The sequence below is a fragment of the Polypterus senegalus genome, chromosome 8 (genome assembly GCF_016835505.1).
Source record: "Polypterus senegalus isolate Bchr_013 chromosome 8, ASM1683550v1, whole genome shotgun sequence".
NCBI classification, from domain to species: Eukaryota; Metazoa; Chordata; class Cladistia; order Polypteriformes; family Polypteridae; genus Polypterus; species Polypterus senegalus.
The window spans coordinates 13,336,273-13,346,109 of NC_053161.1; the positions used below are offsets into that span (position 1 = coordinate 13,336,273).

Consider the following 9,837-nt stretch of genomic DNA (forward strand, 5'->3'; position numbering starts at 1 on the left):
TTTCAAATGTTAATTTTCTCCCTGTGCTTAAAAATCATTAAAAAACCGGCCTGATTATGCGGTGTATGGTACGCCGCGGGTTGGCTAGTGTGATATATTGCTTAAATGAAACAATTCCACAGAGTTAAATTTACCGATGTGGAATCCCTATAAATCACATATTTTTCAAATTCTGTAAAGGAAGAAATCAGAATATCCATTTGGACCGAGCTTTTATTTTATCAAGCAGGTTACAGCGTAAAATCTAGTGCACCATAGTGGCAAATTTCACAATCACTTTTCCAAACAGGAGCGTGTATAGTACAGTGAGTGACTCTTTAAACAAAATAAACAAGTTGCTAAACATCCTAACAGGTATTTATATTGTTATCTATTATACATCACACAGGACATACAACTTAAGTTTTTGTAAGCATTTTAATTTTACAACTATCTAACTGCATGCTTTAAAGTTGTGCATTTTTGAGTGTTCCTTCATTAATGACTAAGAGATTCGAAGATCTGGATAAGGTTGGTGGGATGTAATTGGTTGAACTTTTCTGGACCAGTTCTTTTACTGATATCTTATTTTGTAAACAGCTTATCAAAATTCCATATACTGCATCATATATGATCTTCATAGCAATTCAGTCAATTTTAATTAAGAAATGTTAAGAACAAATAAAAACTTGGAAATCTCACGGGAAAAAAACTGTCTTAGATCTTTTTTTCTGTTTTTCTCTTCATTTGTTGTGAATATTCTTAAAACTTTATTTTCAAGGAACATACCCATGATGTATGTGTATTTTGGTTTAATTCTTTAGTTTGTGAAAGATATCCATATTTTTGTTATAACATTTTAAGTGTCACCAGTACAGAGTCTCAGCGTTTTCTTTAGTTGGCAGGATAAACTGCACTGTCACTAAGGAATGCCTCTCTTTGCGCTCTGCCTGTCACGTCACGAAGGGTCAACTATAAAACTTAGTGCAACATTTCACTTCTGTCTGAGATTACAAATTTAAAACTTTAATAGTGCTAGTGCGGAACTCATATTGATATGCAACTCAAAGCATCCCAATTCTTGATTCGGTTCATACTCTTAACATCTTAGTTCTTGTAACACTTGCATATTTTTGGTAACAACTGCTAGAAATTCTTGTTTTGATTTAACCTATATTTTAGACATTTGGATTTTGTTTTATAGCAGTACTTAACTATTCTAGAAAACTGTTCTTTGTTTGGTTTCTTGAAAATCTGCATATTTCCAGGATAATTTTTAAGAACATCTTTGAGGTTGCTCACAATCCGTTGTGCCAGCAGACAACACAAAGTGGTCAACTGAAATTTAAACAGTATAACAAGAATTTTTTAGCGTATCCCTCACACCTCTGGCTGCAAGTAGTGAATTGCCTTGAAAGCTGGGTGTCCACAAATTTGAACAAATGAAATTAGGTAGGAGATAAAAAACTGTTTTATAAAAAGATACAAACAAGCTCAAAAGGACTAACAGGATATCAAATTACCAGAAGGACAAAGATACAACTGTCAAAACCAAAACAAGTTGTAAAATTCAATGCATTACAGGGTTTTCTTTATTCAGCCTAAAACTGAGATATTCACACTAGCACAACAACACCTTAATTATTCACTGGAAGATGACAACATGTATTATGACACAAACAAAGAGGTAGAAACCTGCATAGGAGGTGACAACAAAGACAAAAAATGTTTCAAGTACTGCACATAATTTTAAGAAAAATAAATAATTTAAATACCAAAATTAAAAAAATAAAAGTGGCAAAAAATACAAATTCATGATAATACAATTTTAAAGCATTACACAAGTCCTAAAAAATCACTACAGTGCTCCTGTGATGCGCCTTATGCTTGCTAGGTAGGCTCCAACTCCCAGTAACCCTGCTCAGGATTAAGCAAGAATAGAAAATGGTTTGGAATATGCAATGTATTATTAGGTATCAGTATTTTCAGCAGCTAATGGGCATGAATGCTTCTAACACTGTGCCTTGAACTCCCACTTTTATTCTGATAACAAGCCTCTCATATGTCAATTTATCAAAAGCCTTCTGAAAATCAAGGTAAATAATATCATAGAAACCTCTCTCATGAGGTTTTGTTGCTTCCTCATAAAATCCTTAAGAATTGCTTACATTAATTTACCTGTGATGCAGATACAATGAGACGACATTTGCTTGCTTCCATTCTTTATGAATTTCCAGTATGCAGTAGTTTGGTTTTTTTTTAAGTATGCAAATGTTATTTCATCCTGGAAATTTTTTATGTCAGCCGTTTTAGTCTAAGCAGAATTTCTTTCTCTTGAAAATTTCCAATCTATCTGCAATTACTTCTGGGTATGACGTTAATCTGCATCCAGCCCTACAAGCAGGTTCTCAGATTTACAGGGAAAACTTGAGAACTGGTAATAGGACTGGCACTCCAGGCACCGCAAAAAAAATTCACACTGTTCCAGTGTGGTGCTGTCATGTCACCCGCTGTACGGCTGCACTCGGGTTCCAATCCAATCCACATTCTGTACCAGCTCATGCTCCCAACTCCTCTCTCTCTTACATTTACCAAACACTGATTTCGATTTTTTGCATTTCTGCATTGTCTTCTCTCACTATGAATATATCACCTCTGCAATTGCCCCTTTTAACACGAAAAAAATGTCAGAAATACATATTCTACTATCTGCCTGATAAAGTTCACACATTCTTAAATTGACTTTATTGTACACCATACACCTTTTCATTTATATAGTAAAATGGAGTAAGTGGATCCATATTGGTTTAACTGGTGACTGTAAATTGTTTTTATACAAGTGAATGTGAGTGTATGTGTCAATGTACCCGAAGATGTTTTAAGCCGTTTGTTTAATTTTTTAAATTTCTTTCTGAAACCCAAAACATAAGTATTGATTCTAATGAAGGAATGCAGTACTTACAGTATCAGTACACTAACAGTATAAACCCAAAACTTTAGAATGGACCAATGAATATTAAAAGGGAAAGCAGGCTAGAAATACACTGTACATGGAAGATGCTCTGCAAATTCACTGAAACCATAACACTTAGTTCAATGGGATTTTATGAAACCAAAATGGAGTACTGGGAATGGAGCAGAATCCTTCTGAATGGGAGGTGAGACCTCTTAAATGGCTCGTGCATTCAAGCGTTTAATTGTTCATTTCTGAACTGAGCATCCAGAGCTGTCAGTAATTCTTCCCCAGGATTAATTCTTGACAAGGTCTTTTCAAATGGGTTACATTTGAATCGGAGGGACACCGATATGTTGGGAAAACATATCAGTAGGTTATCTGAGGATTGTTTAAACTAGGGAATGGGGAACAGGGAGTTTAGCACAGGCCAGGTTAAGAACTGTGCGTGAAGGGACAAATAATGATGTCAACACAAATATGCATAGTAACATAAATTCTAGTTTAAAGTTTAAGTGCAGAAGTAAAATAAGTATCGCGTTAGAAGTAGCTTGCCTTAATGCTAGAAATAAAACAAGTGAGCTGGAGTTGTATGTAGCTGAATATAATTATGATATTTTAGCAATAATGGAAACTTAGCTAAATAACATACATGGAGATAAGTATAAGTATTTTTAGGATAGACAGAAGAGAAAAGAAGGAGGATTACCAGTTATGTAAAACAAAATTTAAATGCATGTCTTTTTCAGTTGGATGATAAGCCACATGTTAGTGTTAAGTATTAGGGACAGAGTCCTTATTTTACACCATCCAATGCAGACAGCAAGTTTAATGCACATGTTTTTAATAATATCTAAAAGGCAATTTTACAGGGGTATATGATAGTCATGGGGGACTTTAACTACTTAAATATTAACCTGCAAATAGCAGAGTACAAGAGCAGGGATTTTCTCAGACACAGTATGTTAAAGCACCGATCCTGGGGGAAGCCTGTATAGATTTAGTATTTTGTAATAATCATGACAAAGTTGAGGGCGTAGAGGTGATTGAACCACTAGGGTCAAGTGACAAAAATGTAATACATTTGTCAATGCTTTGGCAGAGAACATATGCAAAGACAAAAACTATGCTAATGTGCTAATTGACAATATTCTGGACATAGTTAATTCGTCATTAGATACGGGGGTCTTTCCAGACTGTCTTAAGACTGCTGTAGTTAAACCCCTGCTCAAGAAAAATAATCTTGACCCCTCTGCCTTTGAAAATTTTAGACCCATCTCCAACCTGCCCTTCTTAAGTAAAATTCTAGAGAAGGCAGTCATTTTGCAATGAAATGACCACCTCAATAAACATGCTATTCTTGATAAATTTCAGTCAGGTTTCAGAACAAATCACAGCACAGAAACTGCACTCGTTAAAGTAGTAAAGGACTTGCGGGTAAATGCAGACAGAGGCCATTTATCTGTTCTCATCCTCTTAGATCTGAGTGCTGCATTTGACACCATTGATCATAATATTCTTAGAAATCGCCTTAGTCAATGGGTGGGCCTCTCTGGCAGTGTCTTAAATTGTTTTGAATCCTACCTGGCAGGGAGAAAATTCTTTGTTAGTTGTGGTAATCAAATCTCAAAGACACATGATATCCGATATGGTGTTCCACAAGGCTCTATCCTGGGTCCGCTGTTATTCTCAATCTACATGCTTCCGTTAGGTCAGATTATCTCAGGTTACAACGTACTTATCTATAGCACCTGATGACTCTGACTCATTCGATACACTAACACAATGTCTTACTGGTATTTCTGAATGGATGAATAGTAATTTTCTCAAACTAAATAAAGAGAAAACTGAAATTTTAGTAATTGGCAATAATGGATTCATTGAGGTTATCAGAAATAAACTTGATGCACTAGGATTAAAAGTTAAGACGGAAGTAAAAAATTTAGGGGTAACCGTTGACTGTAATCTGAATTTTAAATCGCATATTCATCAGACCACTAGGACAGGATTTTTTCACTTAAGAAACATAGCTAAAGTTAGACCTCTTATATCACTGAAAGATGCAGAGAAATTAATTCACGCTTTTGTTTTCAGTAGACTAGATTACTGTAACGCACTCCTCTGAGGACTACCCAAAAAAGACATAAATCAATTGCAACGAGTGCAGAATGCAGCTGCTAGAATCCTAACTAGGAAAAGAAAATCCGAACACATTTCTCCAGTTTTGATGTCACTACACTGGTTGCCTGTGTCATTCAGGATTGACTTTAAAATACTGCTTATGGTTTATAAAGCCTTAAATAATCTCGCTCCATCTTATATATCGGAATGCCTGACACGTTATATTCCAAATCATAACCTTAGATCTTCAAATGAGTGTCTCCTTATAATTCCAAAAGCTAAACTTAAAAGAAGTGGTGAAGAGGCCTTCTGCTGCTATGCACCTAAAATCTGGAATAGCCTGCCAATAGGAATTCGCCAGGCAAATACAGTAGAGCACTTTAAAACACTGCTGAAAACACATTACTTTAACATGGCCATTTTATAACTTCACTTTAACTTAATACCGATACTCTGTATGTTCAATTCTTCATAATAACTATTCACAGTTGCTCCAAAATCCATACTGACCCCTACTCTCTCTTCTGTTTCTTTTCCCAGTTTCTTTGTGGTGGCGGCCTGCGCCACCACCACCTACTCAAAGCATCATGATGCACCAACATTGATGGACTGAAAGCCAGAAGTCTACGTGACCATCATCATCAGGTCCTTCCATGAAAACCCTAAATACAAAGAGGGCTGTTTGACTTATGTTAGGTAGATTGCCCAGAGGGGACTGGGCGGTCTCTTGGTCTGTAACCCCTACAGATTTTATTTTTTTCTCCAGCCTTTGGAGTTTTTTTTTGTTTTTTCTGTCCACCCTGGCCATCGGACCTTACTCTTATTCTATGTTAATTAATGGTGACTTATGTTTATCTTTTATTGTGTCTTCTATTTTTCTATTCATTTTGTAAAGCACTCTGAGCTACATTTTTTTGTATGAATATGTGCTATATAAATAAATGTTGATTGATTGATTGATTATAGTATTTCCTGCATATTTTATAAAAATACTGCACTTACTGATATATACATATGTGTGTGTATATTAAAGTTTCTTTCGGTTTATCATAATTAATCTCTTTTTATTTTGCGCATAATATGTGAACAGTTGGTTCCTATTTGGGAAACAAATACTTATATTTGATATTATTTAATATATTACAGTTCTTGTGACAAAATTATTCTTTCTTTTGAGAAGTATTTCTCATCATAAACCTTCCTTATCTATTGTGGACATTGATGTTTTCTCAATCTAAATATAACATCAAGTTCGGACTACTGTATAGCTTCATTGCATGGGCTTCTTAATCCAATGTAAACAAAAATGGTTTGTCGGTGGTTTTACTTTGGCAACGAAGTCGCTTTCTTTCAGCTTCATGCTGTAGCCTCGTACTTCTTTCTTCTTCCGAATTGTGAACTTTGGGCCACCTTGCCATCTCTTTGAGCTTCATGTTGTAGCCTTGCACTTCCGGGCCGGACAGGCAGACACACTTCCACGCGTAGATGTTTACATATAAGATATACTTTGAGGTATGTCAGTCATTTGGGGTTGGGGACATCTTATATTAAGGGGGCAGGCTTTGGATATAACACTGCCAATAAACCAATTTCTATTTGCCCTAGAATGGCGGAACAATGTTCAGAGGTACTGTGTTGTCACTTTTGCTCAGTGTGACAAATGCCCCAACCCCTCCACTTCTGCCTCACAACTAAAGACCACCAGACCCAGGAGATTGCCATCAGACTGAACCAAGCACTCAAGAAAAGAGGACCTCTCTGAGAGCTAAACAAATTTACATCAACTTGTCATTTGCAACCTGATTTTTTTTTTCCATAACTAACATAAAAGAGGTCACCACTGGTGCCCCAACTATTTTTTTTTACCTTGTCTCCTGTTTAAAGCATACACACTGTAACACTGTTTGTGGTTATTTTTTTCTGCTCCATGTGACCCCTAGTGGTCATAAAATATGAACATTAAACATGCATACATAAACACAAATAATCGTGTGGTTGTATATAGATGATTCATTATTTACTATACTGTATTTGTTTTTTTTTTTTGTAGAACTCAAGATATTCATTCACCTGCCTTTCCTGTTGCACCTATTGGTATATACAGTATTTAGCCATTTTGGAACATTTAATGGCAAGAATGAATTTTAAAAATACACAGAGAAACTAGACACTGTCAAACTATTCCATAGATTTCCACATCACACACATTCAGCAAAATAGATAAACTTCTCTATGGGACTGATGTTTGAGAAGGTTTTTTTAGTCTCACAAAATCAGCCAAAGCAGTTCTTCCCATATGCAATATGTAAAAATAAGTTTTAAAGGAATAGTTTTAAGATGGGGAAAATAATAACGATCTGTTTGTACATTTCATAACATATTCCACTCAACTCAAACAATTTGTGGTTTTGCACCTAACATAGCTTGATGGCATGAGTTGCCAACTGTTTTATTTATAACCTTTGTTTTAGATCAGAGATACTTTCAGTCTAACCAGACCCTTTACTGTCATTTGCTAGTTTTTCCTGAAATTCCAATTTATTGGATGCCTCAGCCTAAGTGACTGCATTTGCTCTCAGAAAATAATAATACCAGTAGTTCCTACTTAGCACTGTTAATTCTCTGCTGAAGAGTCCTTGGTTCAAATTCCAACTGGTCACTGTCTTTGTGACACTCTCTCTTTCTCTCCGTTTTCCTGCATATACTTCAGTTTTCCTTCCAAATCCCAAAGACAAGCATGTTAAGTTACTTGCAAATCTAATTGGCTTGATGTCAGTAAGTGGAGTTATTCATGTGTCTTTGTTCGACAATACTCTGTTCTCTCTTCAGGTTAGGTTCGTGCAGTATACCTTAAGCCGCTGACAAGAGCTCCTGACTCTGTAAGTCTAACCTCTGTAAAGCAAGTTAGATAATAGAAAACTGCTTAATGCAGCCACAGCTTTTAATGCTTTCTTGTTATAGTTTATTAGCTTGCTGCGTCTGTCATTTTGTTGATTTTCCAGGAAAACAAAAAATAGTGTACAGTACAACTGTGAAAATCTTATCAAAGCAACAACAGGAGTATGAATGTCCCAAACAGCGGGTTCCATTAATCAACCGTAATAACTTACGGTTTCTAATTAAGATATTAAGTTAAGTGAAAGTCTTTGAGCCCCGAGGCCTCCCAGATCGGATTACACACCCCATTTCTTAACACAGCAAACACATCTGGAGCATATTGCTCTTTTAAAGAAATACATGTTAAGGTTTCCAGCAGATCCTACAAAAAGTGAGAAACATTCTGTGGCGCAAACATTTCTTACAAGTTCCCATGTATCGACAGATCTGTTTTGGTTGGAGAAAGAAAAAGGAAAATATTGTATTAGAAATTCAAAGAAAAAGAGGCCGATACCGTTTATCATGATCGTGTTCGCGTACACGCGTAGACGGAGAAACAAAATATATCCAGCCAGCGAAGCTTTTACAAAGCACCGTTTAATTTAAACTTAACTGAACATTAATACTATCACGTGATTGTATATGTAATATACGGATATCACTACGAAATGATCTAGTGCCAAAAACAACGAACAGTTTTACAAAAGCTGGGAGGCAGGCGATTCACATTCATCAAATTGCTAAATGTTCTTTACACAGCGCATATAAAGACATTATCAGCTTGACACAGTTTTTGTATTCAAATTGTTTTTACTAGCATCTAAGCACTGCGACACTACTGCTCTAAAACAAAAGAACACAAGACAGCCACCACCTGTACACAAACGCATCATCACAACAATCCCTTTAAAAAGCGAGCAAAGCTGCCCGGATGTGCGCACGAGACAAGTCTGCAGAACTCTGACTTTCGCCGTTTCGCCCAGAAAATGAAAACCGCACTTTACATTACAAAAACCAAAGCAAAGAAAAACGAAAATAAGATAAAAACTTACAAATCTGCGCTAGGAGTGAGAGAATCGTGATTACTATTCGCAAATGAAAACGTGCATCTGTGTTGTTTACAAAGTTAACTCGGCTTGAAGCGATTGGCTCGCCTAAGTTAATAACCACGCCCATTTCCTTTTCTTCGCACTCAATCGAATGAATTAAAGAAAAAGGAATGCTACAAGTTCATCTGAATCTAAACTTCTTTAGTTTTTGTGGAAAGACTAAAGAACGGATTTAACGTAATAGTTATGTTTCTCAGGCTGGTTTCAAGGAAGTCTAATATAATTTTATAATCTTGGTTATTTATTTTATTTTTGCTCTACGTAGACAAAACGATTAATTACAATTGTTATTTTGTATATCGTTGAAGAAGTCATCTTTTTTGTTGATTTTTACAAAACGTTTGACACTATTCAACATTTGTTTTTTGAGACAATTGGTTTTGGTATTATTTTTGCAGGTTGCAGTTACACATACAGTAAGTAATGACCCATTTATGACGATAAAAATAAAGCTAGTGAGTGAACACAAATCCTCACAGGAATGGATGATGTAGTATTCCTCAAGAGATCAGCCAGAGAGCCAAAACAGCTGTGGACTGTTTCTCTAGCCTGTCTGGTATGACACTAAATATAAATAGGTATGAATTATTTGTGTTTATGAAATGAGAAAATAATTTGTGGAATTCCAGCAAAAAATATTGTATGTATGAGTGAAACTGTGTGAAAACCAAAAAGAGCATCCATCTGCCAAACACATTTTATCCTGAGCTGAGCCGTAGGGTAGTTGAAACCTATCCCAGCAAGCCTAGTGTGCAAGGCAGGAACAATCTTTGGACACGGCACCAATCCCACTGAAGG

General features: G+C 35.9%; 1 long non-coding RNA gene across 1 annotated transcript in view; it reads right to left on the minus strand.

The window, feature by feature from the left end:
* Positions 1 to 9,071, minus strand: part of LOC120533796 — a 328,218-nt gene extending 319,147 nt beyond the window's left edge. Inside the window, exon 1 of the long non-coding RNA XR_005634622.1 lies at positions 8,983 to 9,071. This is a non-coding gene — a long non-coding RNA (uncharacterized LOC120533796). The remainder of the gene's footprint in view (positions 1 to 8,982) is intronic.
* Between the last annotated feature and the right edge of the window lie 766 nt (positions 9,072 to 9,837).